The sequence below is a fragment of the Lampris incognitus genome, chromosome 4 (genome assembly GCF_029633865.1).
Source record: "Lampris incognitus isolate fLamInc1 chromosome 4, fLamInc1.hap2, whole genome shotgun sequence".
Classification (NCBI taxonomy): domain Eukaryota; kingdom Metazoa; phylum Chordata; class Actinopteri; order Lampriformes; family Lampridae; genus Lampris; species Lampris incognitus.
This window is the reverse complement of record NC_079214.1, coordinates 11,677,218-11,700,870: the sequence shown is the minus strand read 5'-3', so window position 1 is coordinate 11,700,870 and position 23,653 is coordinate 11,677,218. Positions and strand designations below refer to the sequence as shown.

General features: G+C 42.0%; 1 protein-coding gene across 2 annotated transcripts in view; it reads right to left on the bottom strand.

The window, feature by feature from the left end:
* The window catches only part of epha6 (eph receptor A6), a 92,422-nt gene extending 70,402 nt beyond the window's left edge, over positions 1 to 22,020 (bottom strand). Inside the window, exon 1 of one of the 2 annotated variants that reach the window (XM_056278608.1) lies at positions 21,934 to 22,020. The gene's annotated coding sequence lies outside the window, so the exon portion shown is untranslated. The remainder of the gene's footprint in view (positions 1 to 21,933) is intronic. The other variant, XM_056278609.1, reaches the window with a different exon arrangement.
* Between the last annotated feature and the right edge of the window lie 1,633 nt (positions 22,021 to 23,653).

Sequence of the window (23,653 nt, the reverse complement as noted above, 5' to 3'; positions counted from 1 at the left end):
AGATAGGCTATTGCCCAAGCAGGCTCTCTGAGGCAATGAGATATACATCAGCTACCCGTAGCTTTAACACTTGTTAAACTGTCATTTACTTGGTTTCCAGTACAAAGCAAAACATGGAAATCTAGTGGTGATGAGAAATGTTTTGAAGTTAATCCCTTGATAAAGAGCACTTTAAGGAAATCTAGCACCCGAACGCTATTCAATCTATTTAGTAAGTACAAAAATAGAAGATTCAACATAAATATACCTCAGTCATGTTCCCCAAGATCCTTAAATTAGGATTTTAAAAGCAAGCTATGAGGTAATTTGCAACTTTCATTGTGCAATTACTGTCACGCTTTCAATTGTGATTGGTCTGCAAAGGGAGGCTCCATGCCTTTTATACTGTACATAAAAATGATCAATTCTGCCATGTGTGTCATATATATATATATATATATATATATATATATATATATATATATATAAAACATAGATGTAGGAAAAAAACTTTAATACATTTTGGTACAAGCTTGTTTTGTGTGTCACGCACTCATCAGCTGCCAATGTGATTCAATTCAATTCAGTTCAATCACATTGGCAGCTGATGAGCGCGTGACGCACGAAACAAGCTTGTACTGAATAGTATTAAAGTTTTTTTTACCTACATCTATCTTAATATTCCACTCCTCATTTGTCGAGCACTTTTATCTACACCATTGATGGTTTTCAGGAAGAAAAAAAAACGCTATCTATCGATCTATCTATATATATCTCTATATACACACACACACACACACACACACACACACACACATATATATATATATATATATATTGACAGCTGATGATTGCTTATGGCATGAAACAGGCTTGTACTGTCTCATAAAGAATTTGCTTGACTCACTGGATTATTTTGCTCCTTATTTGTTGAGCACTTTCCCTACCGCTGAGTGTTTCTTTTAACAAAGTTATATATATAGTATATAAATTCACAAAAAAAACCCAAAACACTGTTGACCATGATATCTTACTAGAGAGATTAGAAAAATGGGCCAGCCTAACTGCTTTAGAACCTACCCACAGGACAAGCGGTTCTTTGTGTCCATTGGAGACTTTGCCGAAAGTGGGTATTCTGTATGGGATACTCCAAGGTTCGTTTCTTGGACCATTACTATTTAATCGCTGTATGTTCCCACTCGCGCATGATATACAGAAACACAAAATAAATTACCGTAAGTACGCAGATGATTCACAACTGTACATATCCCTATCTCCTAATGGCCTAGATCCCATACACTCCCTAACTCTGTGTACTGATGATATTGATCTAAGGATGTCCGGGAACTTTTTACAATTGAACAAAGACAAAACAGAAATACTAATTTTTAGTGCAAAGACTCAAGAGACAAAGAATTGCAGCTCATCTCAGTTCTCTGTCTCTGGGGTGCAAAAGCGAAGCTAGAAATCTGGGTGTAATCATAGCAATCTAAAATTTAAGAACCATATCAATCATCTCATAAGAACAGCCTTCTACCATCTTAAAAACATTGCAAAACTAGGGGGTTTTCTATCAAAATCAGACTCTTGATAAATTTTTATAACAAGGTGACTAGACTACTGCAATGGTCTATTCACCAGCCTACCAAAATCAGTTGGGCAGCAATTACAGTTAATTCAAAATGCAGCTGCATTTTTTCTCACCGGAACTAAAAAGCATGAACACATTCATTACACCTGTCCTTAGAGCTCTGCATTGGCTCCCTGTCAGAACTAGAATCGATTTTAAAATTCTGGTACTTGTATACAAAGCTCTAAATGGCCTTGATACAAACCAGCAAGAACTCTCACACCCAAAGGCAGTGGTCTTTTAACTATCCCTCATACCAACTCTAAACCAGGGGAAGCTGCCTTTTGTATTTATGCCCCAAGTAGATGGAATGCCCTGCCTGAGGACCTGAGAGAGGCCGCCAAACAAACACTTTTTAAAAGCATGTTAAAAACCTTTCTTTTCACAGCAGCCTGTGGCTAAGTGATTGGTGTGTGTGGTTTGTATATTTTGATATTTGTATATTCTGCTCCGATTCCTGTATAACTGCATTAACACTTTGTTGATATTCAATTCAATTCAATTCAATTCAGTGTTCTATTGTCGTTAAAAACAATGTGCAGGCACATGTTAAAAATGAATACAGATAGATATGCGTCGTTATTTTCTACATTTGCACTTTTATGATTGTGTTTCGATTGTATTGTCACCTTATGTAAATCACATTGTGTTGCTCTGTGCATGAAATGTGTTATATACGTAAAGTTTGACCTGACTACTGATGGGCTGCCCAAATTTCCTGTGTGGCACCTTCTTTTACTCTGGCTTGCATGTAGGGTGACCAGACGCCAACAAACCAAATATGGGACAAATAGTGTTTGTGTAGGACAATGTGGTACATATATAGCCACAGCCTATACTTTAATTGGGAACCCACAGGCCTATTGTCAGAATGTCTTTCATGATGTTCTTCTTGAAAGTTCAGTAGGTGGACACCGGATCTGTTGATTGAAAAAAAAAAACACTGTGGATACTCTCCATTCATATACCTGACCTAAACGAGGGTGGGTGTGGGTGCCTTTAATCTATGTATTTAACTAAAACATCATTGTCTGTTTGCCTTTTTGCTACATGTCTTGATGCTTAAAAGCTTGGTGTCCCCATTGTCCTTTCTAGGGTTACGTCGTTTCGCTGTTACAAAATGCACTTAAGTAAAAGTCATGTTATTAATCTTATTTTCTCGTTTTTTTTCTCCATATTTGACATTGAGGTAACTGAAAGTAACCAGAATTTTACTTTAATATCGTGATATTTTGGTTCATTATTACATAATGCACCATATTATTACATTTTCGTCATAAAAAGTGCAAAATGTGTTACATATTGCATTCAGGCGTTTTATTACAAAATGCAGCAGATTATTGCATAATGCGGTGTTCCAAGGTAATTTGTAATTTTAACAGAATACATTTGTAAAGTAGCCCCCAACACCCCCCCCCTTTGCTTCCCAACATAGGCTTTATGCACAAAGAGTATGGCATTGCTTAAGCTGTGAGTCCGCCAGAGAGCTTCCAGGAAAACGTGTTAGTGCTAGCAGTAGAGACGAGCACTCGGATAGCGCTGCACAAATAACAGCGCTGGACGCGAGATACCTGGTCGGTAGTGAGGTGGAATAAGAAGTTTCATGGCAAAAGAAGTATCCCTAAAACCTGGTTTTCTGCCATAGATGCCATCAATTGCTTCATTCTCATCCATTTGTTTTTCTTGTCCTCCCTAATCTGTAGGGTTGTGTTTTTGTGAGGATACCATACATATCACGATACAGGGGTCACGATTCAATATATCGCAATATATTGTAACGTGCATGGATAAGTAGACACGCTGGCCGCTGGCTCGCGGGCCTGACCCTTTAGTCTAGCGGTTAGCGATGCCTCCTGCGGTGCGGGCGATACGGGTTCGCGTCCCGGCCGCGGCAGTTCCTGTGGTTGCGTTGTCCCCCCGAATTCACTACATTGGTGTCAGAAGTGGGATGGAGCGACCGTAAGGCCATCGGCAGCGCATGCGCCCTGACGCGTGAAGGAGCTAATATGCTTAAGCGCGGGGACGCGCTTCCCGAAGGAGGGGGGGTAGTGTAACGTGCATGTATAAGTAGACCCGCTGGCTCGCGGGTCTGACCCTTTAGTCGAGCGGTTAGCGATGCCTCCTGCGGTGCGGGCGATACGGGTTCGCGTCCCGGCCGCGGCAGTTCCTATGGCTGCGTTGTCCCCCGAATTCGCTACAATATCGTGATACTGTCAGAAAGGCGATATATTGCGATTTCACAGGCCCGTGTTCTTTGTGCTTACGCTACTTCCTGTCTCAGTCGACGTTGTTGCGTTGGAGCGGAAGAGTCAAATGGCTGAAGACGGATTACAACGCTTATCTAGCGGTCGTGCGGTTACACACAACACAAAACGTTTGTCACGAACCTTTACATGTAAACAAAAGTCGATATAGTGGTTTTGAGAATCGATGTAGTATCACAAACGATAATATCGCGATGCTCGAGTGTATCGATATTTTCTTACACCCCTACTCATCTGGCAAAGTAAGGTTAGCTTTCTTCTGCTTTCTGGGCCCACCACTCCTTCAGCTAAAAGTGACATTATCAAGCTGCACACTTCAGCTTTTTCCAGAGGTTGAAATCGTTTCAACTTTGGAGAGAGGTGAAGAGCTCACGGCGCCAGGCTCTAAAAAAAGGCTAGGTTGCTGCATTTGGTCATGAGAGCTCAAAGCATGCCCCCTCCATAGAAAACAACACAAAAACTTAGGTAGTGCTTTATCACAAGTGTCCAGTGGACAGACAAGCTGATTTATCTGAATATGAGAATTGAGTCCCTCCGCTCCAACTGCAGTGTTAACTTGCTCACTGCTTACAAGAAACGGCATAACAGCAATTAATTAGGAACTAATCAGATTGCTTGGCTGAAACAACTTCTGTAAATGCGGCTTATTTATGTAACATACACAACATCATTATACACCAAATAAAAACAAAATTATGGCCACTTTGTCACCAGGAGAAAAAAAAACGGACAGATGGAGAGAGAAGGACACAGAGATAGAGAAAGTGAAAGAGACAGTGAAAAAAATGCTTATTAGGCAAGCTAAACAATAGAAACATCACTCTTTTTGTATTTGTGCAGCGTGGCTTCATACCCATAGACCTAACAAAGTTTGGCAATGCAATAAGTGGCTGCTCCTATAATATATAATAACCTTGACCAAATCTGGAATGCTGGAATAGCTGAATAAATCTCATTTGTCTTATGTGTTTACAAATTTAGACCCAGTTGGTGAATATCAATAAAAAATGATTTGAGGGATAACTAAAAATCTCATTATATATTATTAATGATAATGTGTAGTCTATGCAAATCTATGTTACAAAATGTGAAATTGTAAGATACATTGAGCAGGAAATATTCCCATTACTTTCCTACATTTTCACACTTACACAAGGTCAGTGGCCCAGCCAAGTGATTGAAGAAGGTAAACATTCTGACCTCTACATTCTGAAATGAATAACCAGAAGGCTGGATCTGAATTCAGTTCGTTGTTATCATAGAGATAATATCAATACTGGGTGCTCATACCCGAAAGATCTTTACCTCAGGTGTAGGTGCTATGCGCTTACAGCTCCATTGCCTTCTAGTCATCACTTAACTATATATCTCAGGTGATGCCACAGACTGAAAAAAACAGAAATCCTATTAACCAGTGTCGTCACACAAGCAAGCCAACTTAAATATTGCCGCAGGAAAACATAGTCGAACCAAAAAAAATATGTTCATGTTTAACACACTATAAAAGCATTACCTATCTCCAGCTCCCTCTTTTTTGGGTGGTATGTTTCTTCCTCAAACTCGGGTCTTCTGCCAGAGTCCTGGGGGTTTGAGGGTTCTGCGCAGTATCTAGCTGTTCCTAGGACCACACCCTTCTGGACAGAGACCTCAGATGTTGTTCCTGGAATCTGCTGGAGCCACTCTCCCAGTTTGGGGGACAGCCCTTAGTGCTCCTATTACCACTGGGACTACTGTGGATTTCACCTTCCACATCCAATCTATTTCTTCCCTCAGCCCTTGGTATTTCTCTACCTTCTTGTGCTCTTTCTTCCTGGTGTTGCCGTCGCTCAGGATTGCTACATCAATCACTACTGCTGTCTTCTGTTCCTTGTCAAAAAATCACAATGTCTGGTTGGTTAGCCAGCACGTGCTTGTCAGTCTAGAACTTGAAGTCCCACAGAATCTTAGCTCTGCCATTCTCAACCACCTTTGGCGGTGTCTCCCATTTGGACATGGGGACTTCCAGTCTGTATTCAGTACAGATATTCCTGTACACTATCCCAGCCACTTGGTTATGCCTTTCAGTGTACGTTTTCCCAGCTGGCATTTTACACCCTGCTACTAAGTGCTGGACTGTCTCAGGGGAATCTTTGCACAGCCTGCATCTCTTGGGTGTTGTCTGGTGTGATAGACACCTGCCTCAACTTATCTGATCCTGAGTGCCTGTTCTTGTGCTACTATGATCAGAGCCTCTGTGCTGTCCTTCAGTCCAGCCTTTTCTAGCTATTGGTAGGATTTCTCAATATTAGCTATGTCTTCTATCTGTTGATGGTACATCCTATGGAGGGACTTGATCTTCCATGATACCTCCTTTTCTTCTTCTTCCGCACTCTCTGTCTTCTGCTGCCTGAGATACTCTCTCAGCAGTTCATCCTGGGGGCCATCTTTCTGATGTACTCACGGATGTTCCTTGTTTCATTCTGAATAGTGGCTCTGACACTCACTTACCCTCAGTCCCCATCCTTTCCCTTATCGTACAGTCTCAGGCTGCTGGACTTCGGGTGGAACCCTCTGTGCATTGTGAGGAGTTTCCGTGCCCTGATATCTGTGGCCTTTTATCTCCTCCTTTGGCCAGCTTATTATTCCAGCTGGGTATCTGATGACTGATAGGGCATATGTGTTGATTGGTTGGATCTTATTCTCCCCAATGAGCTGGCTCCTCAGGACCTGCCTCACACTCTGGAGTTATTTGGCATTAGTTGACCTCCTTGCTGCCTCCTCATGGTTTCCTTTGCTTGTAGAATACCCAGATACTTGTAACTGTCCTGTACGTCTGTTATCCTGACATCTGGTAATTCAACCCCTTTGGTGCTCACCACCTTTCCTCTTTTTGCCACCATTCAACCGCACTTGTCCAGTCTGAATGACATCCTGATGTCATCGCTTTAGATCCTAGTGAGGTGGATCAGCAAGTCAATGTCTCGCTCATTCCTGGCATACAGCTTGATGTCATCCATGTATAGGAGGTGGCTGATGGTAACTCCACTTCTGAACCTGTATCCATATCCAGTCTTTATGATGATCTGACTGAGAGGATTCAGGCACATGCAGAAGAACAGCAGGAATAGTGCATTACCTTGGTAAATGCCACATTTGAAGGTTACCTCTGTGATTGTCTTTCAGCTGACCTCAGGCATTGTTTTCCAGTGCTGCATTGGGTTCTTGATGAAGGCTATTAGTGTTCTGTTGCCCTAGTCAAAAGCAGCTGGATAGCTCAGTTGGAAAGAAGAAGAACAAAGAACGTTGGCTTTCCATGCCAGAGATTGGAGGTTCAAACGTTGTTTGGGAAATGTCTCCAGTGTCATGGTTATGTTGTCTGGGTTCCTGTTTTGTTTTGAAGGCTCATCGGTCTTACCATTTCTGTTCCTGTCCCTGCTTTGCTCACTTGTTCCCCATTCCCTGATGGGTGTGCCATTTCTGTTCCTGCCCCATCTTACTCTCCTGTACCCAATTTCTCTGATTGGCTCCCCAGAAGTTATATTTCCCCCTGGTTGCCCTGTCTCTTTGTCGGATTGTTATGTTAGACTATGTTAGCCTGGTGCTTCATGCCTTATCCTTGAGCCTTCCTTGCTGTTTGTACCTGCCGCTCCAGTTTTTGAAAGTTTATTGCCTTCATTAAAGCATTGCTCAATTCCTGCCTGTCTCTGCTATCTGCATTTGTGTCCTCAGTTCCTGCTCCCGGCATGACATCCAGTAAGAGTCCGTGGCTTAGACTCCTAATGCTATACAAGCCAGAGTAACATGAATAGAGTCATACCATCTTGGATGTTGTCCAGGTTAACAAGGCCCGCATCAAGTGTTGAAAAAACAGGGCAACCTGATGAGAAATTGGCTACTGGAACAAGACATTCATGGACAAGGGCCGAGAACCTGGAACTAATGGAATACTGCTATAACAGTAGACCCCTGGAGAAGGGCCATATGATGCGAATGTGGGAACTGTGGACCAGTAGGAGACCTATTTCCACACTGACTCAGCAGCAGCTAGTGGCTCAATGCTCAAACATCAATAGAAGGAAGCTGTCACATCTTAAGATGGAGGGGCTCCAACAGGATGACTATACAGTTAAGCACCATGACTGCCCACCCAGTAGCCAGGAGATACATTAGGACAGACCCCAACCAACCGAAACAAGCCTTACCAGCTATGACAGCTGAAACTACTGAGGTTCAAATGAGAATCATGGCCAGACTAAAGACAGTCAACCCCAAGCATGGCTTCCACGACTCAGCAATGGTTTCGTGCATCTCGCATGAAACAGGCCTGTACTGCAATGTATTAAAACATTTTTTCCTGTATCCGTGTTGATATATATATATATATATATATACACACACACACACACACACACACACACACACACACACACACACATATATATACACTACCGTTCAAAAGTTTGGGATCACATTGAAATGTCCATATTTTTGAAGGAAAAGCACTGTACTTTTCAATGAAGATAACTTTAAACTAGTCTTAACTTTAAAGAAATACACTCTATACATTGCTAATGTGGTAAATGACTATTCTAGCTGCAAATGTCTGGTTTTTGGTGCAATATCTACATAGGTGTATAGAGGCCCATTTCAAGCAACTATCACTCCAGTGGTTCTAATGGTACAATGTGTTTGCTCATTGGCTCAGAAGGCTAATTGATGATTAGAAAACCCTTGTGCAATCATGTTCACACATCTGAAAACAGTTTAGCTCGTTACAGAAGCTACAAAACTGACCTTCCTTTGAGCAGATTGAGTTTCTGGAGCATCACATTTGTGGGGTCAATTAAACGCTCAAAATGGCCAGAAAAAGAGAACTTTCATCTGAAACTCGACAGTCTATTCTTGTTCTTAGAAATGAAGGCTATTCCATGCGAGAAATTGCTAAGAAATTGAAGATTTCCTACACCGGTGTGTACTACTCCCTTCAGAGGACAGCACAAACAGGCTCTAACCAGAGTAGAAAAAGAAGTGGGAGGCCGCGTTGCACAACTGAGCAAGAAGATAAGTACATTAGAGTCTCTAGTTTGAGAAACAGACGCCTCACAGGTCCCCAACTGGCATCTTCATTAAATAGTACCCGCAAAACACCAGTGTCAACATCTACAGTGAAGAGGCGGCTGCGGGATTCTGGGCTTCAGGGCAGAGTGGCAAAGAAAAAGCCATATCTGAGACTGACCAATAAAAGAAAAAGATTAAGATGGGCAAAAGAACACAGACATTGGACAGAGGAAGACTGGAAAAAAGTGTTGTGGACGGATGAATCCAAGTTTGAGGTGTTTGGATCACAAAGAAGAACGTTTGTGAGACGCAGAACAAATGAAAAGATGCTGGAAGAATGCCTGACGTCATCTGTTAAGCATGGTGGAGGTAATGTGATGGTCTGGGGTTGCTTTGGTGCTGGTAAGGTGGGAGATTTGTACAGGGTAAAAGGGATTCTGAATAAGGAAGGCTATCACTCCATTTTGCAACGCCATGCCATACCCAGTGGACAGCGCTTGATTGGAGCCAATTTCATCCTACAACAGGACAATGACCCTAAACACACCTCCAAATTGTGCAAGAACTATTTAGAGCAGAAGCAGGCAGCTGGTATTCTATCGGTAATGGAGTGGCCAGCGCAGTCACCAGATCTGAACCCCATTGAGCTGTTGTGGGAGCAGCTTGACCGTATGGTACGCAAGAAGTGCCCATCCAACCAATCCAACTTGTGGGAGCTGCTTCTGGAAGCGTGGGGTGCAATTTCTCCAGATTACCTCAACAAATTAACAGCTAGAATGCCAAAGGTCTGCAATGCTGTAATTGCTGCAAATGGAGGATTCTTTGACGAAAGCAAAGTTTGATGTAAAAAAAATCTTATTTCAAATACAAATCATTATTTCTAACCTTGTCAATGTCTTGACTCTATTTTCTATTCATTTCACAACATATGGTGGTGAATAAGTGTGACTTTTCATGGAAAACACAAAATTGTTTGGGTGATCCCAAACTTTTGAACGGTAGTGTATATATACACTACCGTTCAAAAGTTTGGGATCACCCAAACAATTTTGTGTTTTCCATGAAAAGTCACACTTATTCACCACCATATGTTGTGAAATGAATAGAAAATAGAGTCAAGACTTGGACAAGGTTAGAAATAATGATTTGTATTTGAAATAAGATTTTTTTTACATCAAACTTTGCTTTCGTCAAAGAATCCTCCATTTGCAGCAATTACAGCATTGCAGACCTTTGGCATTCTAGCTGTTAATTTGTTGAGGTAATCTGGAGAAATTGCACCCCATGCTTCCAGAAGCACCTCCCACAAGTTGGATTGGTTGGATGGGCACTTCTTTGAGCAGATTGAGTTTCTGGAGCATCACATTTGTGGGGTCAATTAAACGCTCAAAATGGCCAGAAAAAGAGAACTTTCATCTGAAACTCGACAGTCTATTCTTGTTCTTAGAAATGAAGGCTATTCCATGCGAGAAATTGCTAAGAAATTGAAGATTTCCTACACCGGTGTGTACTACTCCCTTCAGAGGACAGCACAAACAGGCTCTAACCAGAGTAGAAAAAGAAGTGGGAGGCCGCGTTGCACAACTGAGCAAGAAGATAAGTACATTAGAGTCTCTAGTTTGAGAAACAGACGCCTCACAGGTCCCCAACTGGCATCTTCATTAAATAGTACCTGTTAGAGCCTGCTTGTGCTGTCCTCTGAAGGGAGTAGTACACACCGGTGTAGGAAATCTTCAATTTCTTAGCAATTTCTCGCATGGAATAGCCTTCATTTCTAAGAACAAGAATAGACTGTCGAGTTTCAGATGAAAGTTCTCTTTTTCTGGCCATTTTGAGCGTTTAATTGACCCCACAAATGTGATGCTCCAGAAACTCAATCTGCTCAAAGAAGTGCCCATCCAACCAATCCAACTTGTGGGAGCTGCTTCTGGAAGCGTGGGGTGCAATTTCTCCAGATTACCTCAACAAATTAACAGCTAGAATGCCAAAGGTCTGCAATGCTGTAATTGCTGCAAATGGAGGATTCTTTGACGAAAGCAAAGTTTGATGTAAAAAAAATCTTATTTCAAATACAAATCATTATTTCTAACCTTGTCAATGTCTTGACTCTATTTTCTATTCATTTCACAACATATGGTGGTGAATAAGTGTGACTTTTCATGGAAAACACAAAATTGTTTGGGTGATCCCAAACTTTTGAACGGTAGTGTACATATATATATATATATATATATATATATATATATATATATATATATATATATATATATATATATATATATATACAAATTGCTATGTTTACATACAGCATACAGGTATATTGAATGGAAAAAGAATTAGTTGTGTTCTCAGGAAGACAGCTGTATTCACTATTGTATCAATATTTAAATTGCCAGTGAAATTAGACATACTGCCATTATTGAATACATTAAGTTCCTTATCCCTGTTGACTACAGGAAATGGTTAGAACTTAAAGATGCTCTCACAATACTCAGTATGGCATTCCTTGTGTTTGACTACTGTGAATTAAGGGAGTGAACAGAAATAATGCAGGGAAAATGTGCATTTCAACCCGTTGATAGATCAATCCCAAAGCTGGCTGAGATTGCAGTATATTATGTCACACAAAGAAACAAATAGCTCATTATGTGACAAAAATTTTATAATCTGAACTGACATTTCAGTATCAACATTATTACAAGTAAATCAATTAGACTGTTGTTTACATGACTCGTGCAAATTAAGATTCCAGTATTGTAGTGCATTCAAACACAGTCCATGGGAGAATGTCTTGCGAGACACATTATTGGGCTTTAATGAGAGAGGAGATTCAATTGCATGCTCACACCTATGCAAACAAACAAACACTCACACCCACACACACACACTCATGCATACAAATAAACATGTATACATACATTATGAAGAACATGATGCAGGCACTCAGACTGGCAGAGAGAGATGAGGTTTTGATTAAAACAGCCCTATTTGTCATTGTCAGAGTAAAGGAAAGGGAGAGAGAGAAATGTTGTGAAAATATCATTACATCCCTGTTGTTGTGATGAATTATTGATTTGATGCGAAGTCAGGCGGTGGTGTTTTGTTGTGGTTTTTTTTTTTCAACCAATTAATGGTGTTGTTGCTCCCCACAGCAAAATCTGTTCGGGCCGCACAAGGGGGAAGAGAAGACGTTTCAGTATCGGTACGGCCCTAAACACGTCTTTGTATTTTGTTGCTGCTTATTGGTTTTACTCTCGATTGATTTATTACATTACTAATAATAGTTCAACAGCAGGAACAGTTCCCCAGCTATCTTTTGTCCCAACCCAATTTACAACTGTAAAATAATGAGAGAGAAAAAAGTCCCAGATGAAATATTCATGATATTAATAAAATCAAAAACAGTGACCTTACAGCAGGCGTGGGCACACAAAGATGACACACTGATTTTTTTTTCCCCAGCAGGGTCTTTCCTAGCTGTGGTTTATTCCATAGCATTCAGGGTAAATGAACAATCTGTATGTGCTCTATTGTAACACAAAGCCAGGGCAGCCTCTTTTAACCCTAAGTTTCTGAGATTTAGCAGCGTTTCTGGAAATCACTTTTGTGGATGCTAGAATGTGAATTCTAACTTAAACTGCAGTGTTGTCTTGAGACCCAGCAATTCATTTTTGTCCACTGTGGTGGACGTAGCGTTTTTGCTCGTATCTCTCATACTATACATGCCACTGTATTCAGTCCTGTTTTCCCTTAATGACGTCACATGTGGGGGGGGGTTGTCCACTACAGCGGGCATGTTGTAAAATTTGAACAAAATCAAGTTTTAACATGTTTTTCTTTGCAATGTGTGTTTTACCACCCCAACACTTAATTTACATACAAAAATAAGAAATTAAACAACATTATTTTCCCCGGGTCTCAGGAGACTACATTAAGTGGACTTCAGGGATGAATGGAAAAAGCAGTAAGTAAGCACAAAGTGAGAAGCCCCGCTCGATAGCATGGTTCCGAGTTCACCAGTGTTGTTGTTTCAAGGGCAAACAGTCCAGGAGTACGACACACCCTGTGCAGTGTTCACTTTTATCAATAAGGGTGCAAAAGGTGTCGCAAGGAGTTACAGGTGGACCTCGAGATCTTCTGATACCTTTACTGTGTTTTCATGAAGCGTCGTGAATGATCCATAGAGTCATTTCTGAGCAGTTATGATTAAACTGCATGGAAGAAGAGACCGTAAGAGCTTACTGCCCCCTACCTTAGCTAACACAAAGCACTCAATAAACGCTAATACTGACCAATGTCATCTAACTAATGGTAGAAAAGATGTCGAGTATAAATCGCTACAGCTATCTTTAGTCCCTGAATATGAGAATAACATTAGCTCTTGAGCAGCTTGAAAATTTTATCTTGCAGAGAACTGTCCCATGTCACATATATTTCAACATCATAACCGTGTATGCTGTGTACGATAACACCCAATCTCATCCAATCTCGAAGGCTAAGCAGGGTTGGGCCTGGTCAGTATTTGGATGGGAGACCGCCTGGGATTACCAGGTGCAGTAAGCTTGGTGGCACAGTGGTTAGCGCAGTCGCCTCACAGCAAGAAGGTCCTGGGTTCAAACCCCGTGGTTGTCCAACCCTGGGGGTCATCCCGGGGGTGTCCTCTGTGTGGAGTTTGCATGTTCTCCCCATGTCTGCATGGGTGTGCTCCAGTTTCCTCTCACAGTCCAGACATGTAGGTCAGGTGAATCGGCCACACTAAATTGTCCCAAGGTGTGTATGTGTCAGCCCTGTCAGACTGGTGCTGGTGGCCTGTCCAGGGCGTCTCCCCGCCTGCCGCCCAATGACTGCTGGGATAGGCTCCAGCATCCCGTGACCCGGATTGGGATAAGCGGCTTGGGATAATGGATGGATGCAACTGTGTAAGCTTGTTGCTTATATTTTGTTCTATTTTGCAATTCATTGTACCTTCCCACAAAGCACTCACTACCTATTTAAAAAAGCTGTCACATCAGAATCCAAATAACTTTTTGCCCCCCCCCCCTTTTTTCTCCCCAACTGTACTTGGCCAATTACTCTACTCTTCACATCCGGCTTCCCACCCACAGACAAGGCCAATTGTGTCTGTGGAAACGCCCGCAAATAACGTTTAACTCTCATGTATAGTGGATGTACTGGAATTTCTCTTTGTGACATCGGCGCAGAGACATACAGACAGTGTTGCCGACACACTCGTAAAATCCACAACTGGAATTTCTCATTTTAAATGGGTGTCAGATAGTATTGACATATGCCCCAACTTTATGCTCAGACCAGATGCAGCACATCACAACAACCTGACGGATTTAGGATGGGTTAGGGGTATTTTCTGACTTTAAAGTTTGGGTCCGGACTGTTCTCTGATTATGTAGTTACTTGTTTCTGGAGAACACCGTAGCTGGGATTTCTACGTCTTTCTTTCTGCACAGCGGACAGTTCCTGACTGTCGGCGTAAAGATAACAGAACACAACTCTCCTGCTGAGTACCATATTATATTTTGTTCCACTGAAAAACAAACACAAAGAGCTCTGTTTTCACTGTGGCACAAACGTAGGCTGATGGGTAATTTCCTTAGCCACAAGGCAAATCTTCCCGGCATGCATCCGTCTGGTAATTTCGTGGGGTGAGAGAAACCCACCTGCGAGAGGTGCGCGTGGTGGTGCGACTGGGGGCGGGTGCAGACCCGCAGGCGCAGTACAGTTGTTGGTGTCCACTTCCAGCTGTGCTTACGCCCTTGCCTGCAGACGCAGGTGCAGGGATCTATTTTCGTGCAGCGGCGTAGGCGCAGGCCTATGGGGAACATCGATCCAAATGTGTCGCCATGCATGTTAACGCCCCACTAAAATATAAATCTTTAAACCAATAGCAGCAACTCGCCGAGTGCAACACCCTTAATAAGTTAATCGGAAAACCAAAAAACGATGCCTGGCGGTTTAATTTCATGTAAACCAAAGTCTGGTCCAACAGAGGAAGTATAACCTGTCTATACTACAGTCTGACCTCCGTCCCGGCTCTAATGAGACTGGGCTATAGTGGGCTTTAGCGAAATGAACCAGGAGCCGTTTTCATTATCAGCCATGGGACGAGAGAATTTTCTTTCACTGAGTCGTGATAATCTCCCTGTGTCCAACTCTAGTCCACACTTACAGTGGCTTGCAAAAGTATTCATACCCCTTGAACTTTTCCACATTTTGTCACGTTTCGACCACAAACATAAATATATTTTATTGAAATTTTATGTGAAAGACCAACACAAAGTGGCACACAATTGTGAAGTACAAAGAAAATTATACATGATTTAAAAAAAAAAATTTACAAATAAAAAACTGAAAAGTGCGGTGTGCAAAAGTATTCAGCCCCCCTGAGTCAATACTTTGTGGAACCGCCTTTTGCTGCAACTACAGCTGCAAGTCTTTTGGGGTATGTCTCTACCAGCTTTGCACATCTAGAGACTGAATTTTTTGCCCATTCTTCTTTTCAAAATAGCTCAAGCTCAGTCAGATTAGATGGAGAGCGTTTGTGAACGGCAGTTTTCAGATGTTGCCACAGATTCTCAATTGGATTTAGGTCTGGACTTTGACTGGGCCATTCTAACACATGAATATGTTTTGTTTTAAACCAGTCCATTGTAGCCCGGGCTTTATGTTTAGGGTCGTTGTCCTGCTGGAAGGTGAACCTCCGCCCCGGTCTCAAGTCTTTTGCAGACTCCAACAGGTTTCCTTCCAAGATTGCCCTGTATTTGGCTCCATCCATCTTCCCATCAACTCTGACCATCTTCCCTGTCCCTGCTGAAGAGAAGCACCCCCAGAGCATGATGCTGCCACCACCATGTTGGACAGTGGGGATGATGGTGTGTTCAGAGTGATGTGCAGTGTTAGTTTTCCGCCACACATAGCGTTTTGCATTTAGGCCAAAAAGTTCAATTTTGGTCTCATCTGACCAGAGCACCTTCTTCCACATGTTTGCTGTGTCTCCGACATGGCTTCTGGCAAACTGCAAATGGGACTTCTTATGGTTTTCTTTTAACAATGGCTTTCTTCTTGCCACTCTTCCATAAAGGCCAGATTTGTGCAGTGCAGGACCAATAGTTGTGCTGTGGACAGATTCTCCCACCTGAGCTGTGGATCTCTGCAGTTCCTCCAGAGTCACCATGGGCCTCTTGGCTGCATCTCTGATCAGTGCTCTCCTTGTTCGGCCTGTAAGTTTAGGTGGACGGCCGTGTCTTGGTAGGTTTGCAGTTGTGCCATACTCTTTCCATTTCTGGATGATGGATTGAACAGCGCTCCGTGAGATGTTCAAAGCTTGGGAAATCTTTTTATAGCCTAACCCTGCTTTAAACCTCTCCACAGCTTTATCCCTGACCTGTCTGGTGTGTTCCTTGGACTTCATGATGCTGTTTGCTCCCCGATATTCTCTTAACAAACCTCTGAGGCCGTCACAGAACAGCTGTATTTGTACTGAGATTAGATTACACACAGCTTGACTCTATTTAGTCATTAGGTCAACATTCGATCATTCAGCAATCATCAGGCATCTTCTGAAGGCAATTGGTTGCACGCAGAGAAAAGGGGGCTGAATACTTTTGCACACCGCACTTTTCAGTTTTTTATTTGTAAAATTTTTTTTAAATCATGTGTAATTTTCTTTGTACTTCACAGTTGTGTGCCACTTTGTGTTGGTCTTTCACATAAAATTCCAATAAAATATATTTATGTTTGTGGTCGTGACGTGACAAAATGTGGAAAAGTTCAAGGGGTATGAATACTTTTGCAAGCCACTGTATGTCCATTGTAAATCTCTGCAGGCTCGTGCACGGTGTGACAATGCTGAGGTCAGCTCGTGAGTTATGCCACCCAGGCCGCGGAATAATGATCTTCTTGCACGCTGCTTTAAATCAAGTGTGTTTTCTTTGCCACAATTGGTAGGGGTGAAGTATATAATTGGAAGAAGGTGGTGGGGCAGGGAAAGAATTTACTGCCGCCGGATTTCATACATGACCGAGGAGGAATGCAGAGCCATTCTCATACACTAGAATGACAATATGGTCTGCCACGGCGCGTGTAAAGGGTGTGAGTGGAGCTGATCTGATAGGCCATGTTGAAGCAGGCCTCAGCTCCACCTTCTTACAACGTATTCATCCTAATCCAGCCTCTTCATCAACTGCATCAGGGCAGCGCCTGCATCACCGAATCACCTAAAATATGTACTAAAAATGCACAAGTGCGCCACGCTCGTGCCCAGTTTGTTCACACCTGGCAGAAAAATCATGAATTGTGTTTAGGATCAGGCAACCCTCTGACTCGGTTTTGGTTTGGTGAGGGTGGGCTTGAATCGTTAGCCCTGGGTTAAACTCTATAGGGCCAACACACACACACACACACACTCATACCTAGGGGCAATTTAGTGCAGCCGATTCACCTGACCTACATGTCTCTGGACTGTGGGAGGAAACCGGAGCACCCGGAGGAAACCCACGCAGAGAGCATGCAAACTCCACACAGAGGACGACCCCCAAAGTTGGACTACCCCAGGGCTGGAACTCAGGACCTTCTTAGTGTGAGGTGATCGCGCCAACTGCTGCACCACCGTGCCGCCCCTAAAGAATATTCTTCCCATCTAAATATGCCATATTTATTTCCAAAGGTCACCAAGTGTTCCTTGCCCTTGAAATGTCCAAAACAGAAGTTTGTCCACTTGACTCGATCAACAGGTGCCATCAACAACATTACTCAGTTGATGAACCTTTTTACACTGAGTCCTCCCCGTGGCCTGGCTGGATTCACATTCAGCGCTTCTTTCCACACTTAACGACGTTAAAAACATGTCATGTGTCCACCACAGATCTACTGAAGCCTGCACCTATGGACAGGCCATTGCTTGCCTACAAAGTCAATCTCAGATAATGGTGAGAAAACAAAATCTGCATCGGAACAGTTCTTTAATGATACTTTGGTGACAAAAATGGCATAACACAAACTATTTTCTTGGCTGCAGACAATGTGTGTTGATCATTTGTCTTCTTTTGTCTTTTCTGTGTACACACACACACAGTCAGATATTCAGATAGACAGACAGACAGACAGACAGATAGATAGATGGATGGATGGACGGACGGACGGACAGACGGACAGACAGACAAACAGATAGACAGACAGACAGATAGATGGTTAGATAGATAGATGGATGGACAGACAGACAGACAGACAGACAGACAGATAGATAGATAGATAGATAGATAGATAGATAGATAGATAGATAGATAGATAGATAGATAGATAGATAGATAGATAGATAGATAGATAGATAGATAGATAGATAGATAGAGAGAGAGAGAGACAGACAGACAGATAGATAGATAGATAGATAGATAGATAGATAGATAGATAGATAGATAGATAGATAGATAGATAGATAGATAGATAGATAGATAGATAGATAGATAGATAGATAGATAGATAGATAGATAGATAGATAGATAGAACAGCTGGACAGCAATTCACTGCAGCTGACAGCTGTTTCTCAGAAGGGAGGTGCTGCTGACTAGAAAACAGCCAAACATTTGGATATCTCAGCAGAGGTAAATATGTGTGTACACAACGCCAAGAAATTCTGAAACGCTTATTTTCCCCCCATACACACTGAGCAGCTGCTTTATGAAGTGTACCTAGCCATCATTAGATATTCTTCATAACAGCTGAAATCCTTAGCAGCACAGATTCAAAAAGACGTCAAACATTTCTTAGGGATTTGGGGTGCTGATGGACTAAGCATCACCCTGTTCCTGCAGACGTTTTGGCCGCACATTACAGCTGCAGAAGAGGGCCAGTACGTTCATCTAACACAACTTGTGCACAACAAAATCAGCATGCACAGCATTCAGGGTACCAGTAGTTCGACAAATTCTGAAATTTGAAGTCACCTTTTGGTGTAATTGTTATTTTATTTGGGGACACTCATACTCTAGCACAAATGGTGTCAATCCATGTAGGCTACGAGTGATGTCCACCTTAAAAGAGCAGCAATCCTCAAGGCACCCTGTCTCTACCTTGGGGAAGACGAGGGAAGTATCATCAGGGAGTATAATTATATTGCAGTTTATTACAGAAGCAAAATCCTACGATCCTAAGTTCACTATTGGAAATTGAGCGTTCTCTTCGGTCATGACAACCCATTTCTTAACACGGGAATTTTGTTGACGTTGTAATTAGAGGGGGGGAAAAAGCCCTTGCAGTGGGATGTAGCGGCACATTTACTACAAGGGAAACAAAGAAGGCAAAATCTTAATGACGAAGTTCATGAGAAAACTGCTGGGCGAAAGATTTAACAACAACTTTGGTTTACCATTTCATTTAGCAGACGCTTTTATCCAAAGTGACATTGGAACGTGTTGTGCCATTGTATTCGAATACAATGGCACAACACGTTAGTCCACAAAAGATCTCATTGATCAACCAGGTGGTCTCTGGTAGGTTTAGTAACTGTGAAAGCGTTAGAGAGACGACATAAAGCGTGTATGTGTGGGACATCCAGTTTCAAAAAAATACTGCTTTTTAAGAAATAGACTACCACATCAGCAGGATTCTCGTGCATTGAAGTCTACAGCAAGAGTTAAAGGGAAGATGGTAGTGAGACCAGCCATGTTGTATGGTGTGGGGACAGTGGCAATGACGAAAAGACGGGAGGAGGAGCTGGAGGTGGCAGAGGTGAAGATGATAAGATTTTCACTGGGTGTGAAGAAGAAGGACAGGATTAGGAACGAGTATATTAGAGGGACCGCTCAGGTTGGACGGTTTGGAGACAAAGCAAGAGAGGCAAGACTGAGATGGCTTGGACATGTGTGGAGGAGAGATGCTGGGTATATTGGGAGAAGGATGCTGAATATGGAGCTGCCAGGGAAGAGGAGAAGAGGAAGGCCAAAGAGGAGGTTTATGGATGTGGTGAGGGAGGACATGCAGGTGGCTGGTGCGACAGAGGAAGATGCAGAGGACAGGAAGAGATGGAAACGGATGATCCACTGTGGCGCCCCCTAACGGGAGCAGCCAAAAGTAACCGTAGTAGTTAAGTCTATGGTATAATCTCATGTTTGCCTTTTTTTTCTTTTTTTCTTTTTTTTACACGATTTTCAAGGAAATGGCGTCATGAGAGACCTGCAGAACATCACCATGAGAGTGTATATGTCATAAACAAGGAGGGTGAAGATGCTGGGAACATGAAGATGTTGGCATTTTCGTTGAAGAGTAATAATTCTGGACAACATTGGATCTGTAGCCCGAGGCTGCTAGGAGTTATCTATGCGCTGAGCCTTGCCTACAAGAGCTGAGACACTACTACGAATTCATTCAAAAAGTCTTCTTGCAGAATGGATGGTGAAAGGCTGCGGTGGCACAGTGGTTAGCGCTGTCACCTCACAGCAAGAAGGCCCTGGGTTCGAACCTCGGGGTTGTCCAACCTTGGGGGTCATCCTAGGTTGTCCTCTGTGTGGCGTTTGCATGTTCTCCCTGTGTCTGCGGTGGGTTTTCTCCGGGTGCTCCGGTTTCCCCCACCATCAAAAAGACATGCATGTTAGGGTTAATACTCCTGTCTGTGCCCCTGAGCAAGGCAATGGAAAGAAGAACTGGAGTTGGTCCCCAGGTGCTACATGGCGGCTGCCCGCTGCTCCTAGCTACACAGCTAGGATGGGTTAAATACAGAGCGTAATTTCCCCACAGGGATGAATAAAGTATCTCAAAGTCCTTGGACTAAAGAACAAAACCAGGCCTCCACGTTAGTGGACGGTGTGGTCTCCACTGGCCACAAGTGTCAAATGGCTGAAGTACGGCTTGTGCACGTCAAGCAGTGATTTTTTTTTATAATGTGGTTTGTGTCATGAAGTTAGATGAGGGATGAAACGTTTCTCCCACTAAACGTGGTGCCAGATGAACTGATTCACCCATCTGGGAATGTGGGTTTGAAATTCCCGTGTTCTCGTTTCTCCTGAAGGAAAGATGGGCGACGCCAGTCTATCATTCATTATGTTTAATATTCAGTTTAGCTGTTTCGTATCAGTTGAAATGAGGACATTTTGCATCTTTCTGGCTATTTCTGGATATGAGTCACGAGAGTTTTTGCTGTAACTGGAACGTCAGCAGCAGGTCCTCACTCTTTATCGTATATACTCTTCATCGTCCGCAGCTCATATGGAGTTTTTGCATAACAGACGTCGTTAAGGAGAAAACAAATTGTGTTCTGCCTACTCTTAAGATGACGATGCTGCGTAGCAGAACCTTTTGTATTGATTTTTTTTATCTACTTTTTATGCATTTTGTGTTTTTATGTTTGTGCGGTGGGAATCTCATCTCTGGATCCTCTTTTCCTTGTCTTCAATTTAACTTTTGACTACTTCAATTGAGAGTTCAGTGTAAAGTGTGTTTGAGGGAACTCGTACAGTTAAATGGCATAAGTTAAGAAGAAAAAACATTTTCAGTCTTACTGGATGATTAAGTATACACTGGCTTTCACTATTTCTATTGTGTATTTTGTGTGTTAATGTTTGTTACATCTTTATTCATTGGCAATAAAAGTCACCAAGTATTGTTTCGGTTTTCAAGTCTGTTTCCTTGTCGTGAATTTTAATTTTACTGGTTAAGATGCTTATAATACCTTAACTTGCTAGCTTAGATTAAACTTAATTTTGTATTTTTAGATTTTAAGTATACAGTTGGATTTAATAAAAAAAAAAACATCAGTTAATAGCAACCCAATGTACTTAATACATTTAAGTATACTGAACATGGGTGTAGTTGGAATAACTCGGGAAATTAGAGTAAACTGTAATCAAACTGGCTGAGCCAAAATCTCACAATTCTATTGAGCTGAGAGTACTTAAAAATTATGAGTATGGTCAACATAAGATATATAATTCGGATAAATATTTGTGCAACCACTTGATATAAATAACAACACTGGGTTGTAAACAAAAGAAGAAGAAACATCTGAATATCACTCACCCCATTGACCGGAAAGGTCCTCCAGTCCAGTTCTCCTAGCACTGTTGTGGTGTCCAGCAGAACCACTAGATTGAGCAGGGCAGTGAGAGTGAAAGTAATGCAAAAAAAGAAAAAAAGAAAAGAAAAGAAAAGAAAGAAAGGGCAGCGGGGGGCAGGAAGAGGGGAAAGTTGAGAAAGAAGTTGGAAAAAGAAAATCAAAAGGAGAGAAATGGAAGTGGTAAAATTGAAAAAGGGGGAAGAAAATAGTTATCAAGCTGTCAGCAAAGACTAGACTAGAGCCTTCAAACACTTATCACGTTCAATCACCTATGAAATAGCCACTCTTGGGGATGATCAGGACATCGCCGTCTTTGGCTGAATTGCCCACCACCTAAGTGAATTCTGAAGGGCTAGTGCGACCACTTTGCAAGTATTAGATGACCAAGTTGTGAGTATTTGCTGCCACATGACACAAAAGACAGACCAAGGATTAACACATTTTATACATTAATGGTAAATGGACTGCATTTTATATTGCGCTTTTCTAGTCTACCGACCCCTCAAAGCACTGAACAGTATATGCCTCACATTCACCCATTCACACACACATTCATACACTGATGGGGGAGGCGGCCATGCAAGGCGCCAACCTGCTCATCAGGAGCAGTTAGGGGTTCAGAGTCTTTCCCAAGGACTCTTCAACAAGATCTGTTGAGGACTCGGGCATCTAACAGCGACCTTCCGACTATAAGATGACCCGCTCTACCTCCTGAGCCATGCTGCCCCAACACATCCATGCTTGCACATGTTTTCTTGCATAGGCCTGTGTGATTATCTGTAAGTTGCTTTGTTTGGTCAGGATGAGCTGTGCATTGCATTAATTAATTACCTCTTCATACATATTATGAATATGTTAATCCACATATGTAAAGTTGCAGATGTTGTACCCATGGACAGAATAATTTGATGTTGATACGGTGATAATGTCTTGCCTCTAGATTCATATTTAAATGATCATGTTCTACATATGAGGGTAGTGAGTTTTGAGCCCCATTTTGCACGCTTCCATGTACACTTTAATTTCACAGCTTCTTACGATCCCAAGTGTGTTGGCAAACTCAGTTGGAGATTTTCAGACTGTGAGTCTGCCATTGGCAAAATCACAGGTGTTGATCATAACGGGCATTTTACCCCAGAAGAAAAGATCAGCATATATTTTCTCCATCAAAGTGGCAATTGGTTTTACCACCCTCGTGAAATACCATAATAATAATAATAATAATAACAATGATGATAATGATAATAATAATAATAATGATAATAATAATAATACTTTTAGTTATATAGCACTTTTCAAAACAAAGTTACAAAGTGCTTTATAAAACAAAAATATTAATAAACAAACAATGATAAAAAACAATTTCAAAACAGTTTAAGAGTTGAACAACACTGAGAAGTAAATATAAAAGCAAGAAGTGTGGCATATGAGGAAAGATAAAATAAGTACAATAAAACAATGTAAAATAAATAAAATAATCAACAATCGGTAAATAAATTGTAATAAAATATAAACGAGATAAGCAAATGATAAATTCAGACCACAGATCCTGAATAAGCATATTTATAAATGTATGTTTTCAAGAGGGGTTTAAAAGAGGATAGGGAGCTGGCCAGTCTGATCGTGTTCCAGAGTGTAGGAGCCCGAACAGAAAAACCCCGGTCACCCTTGGCCCTCAGCCTA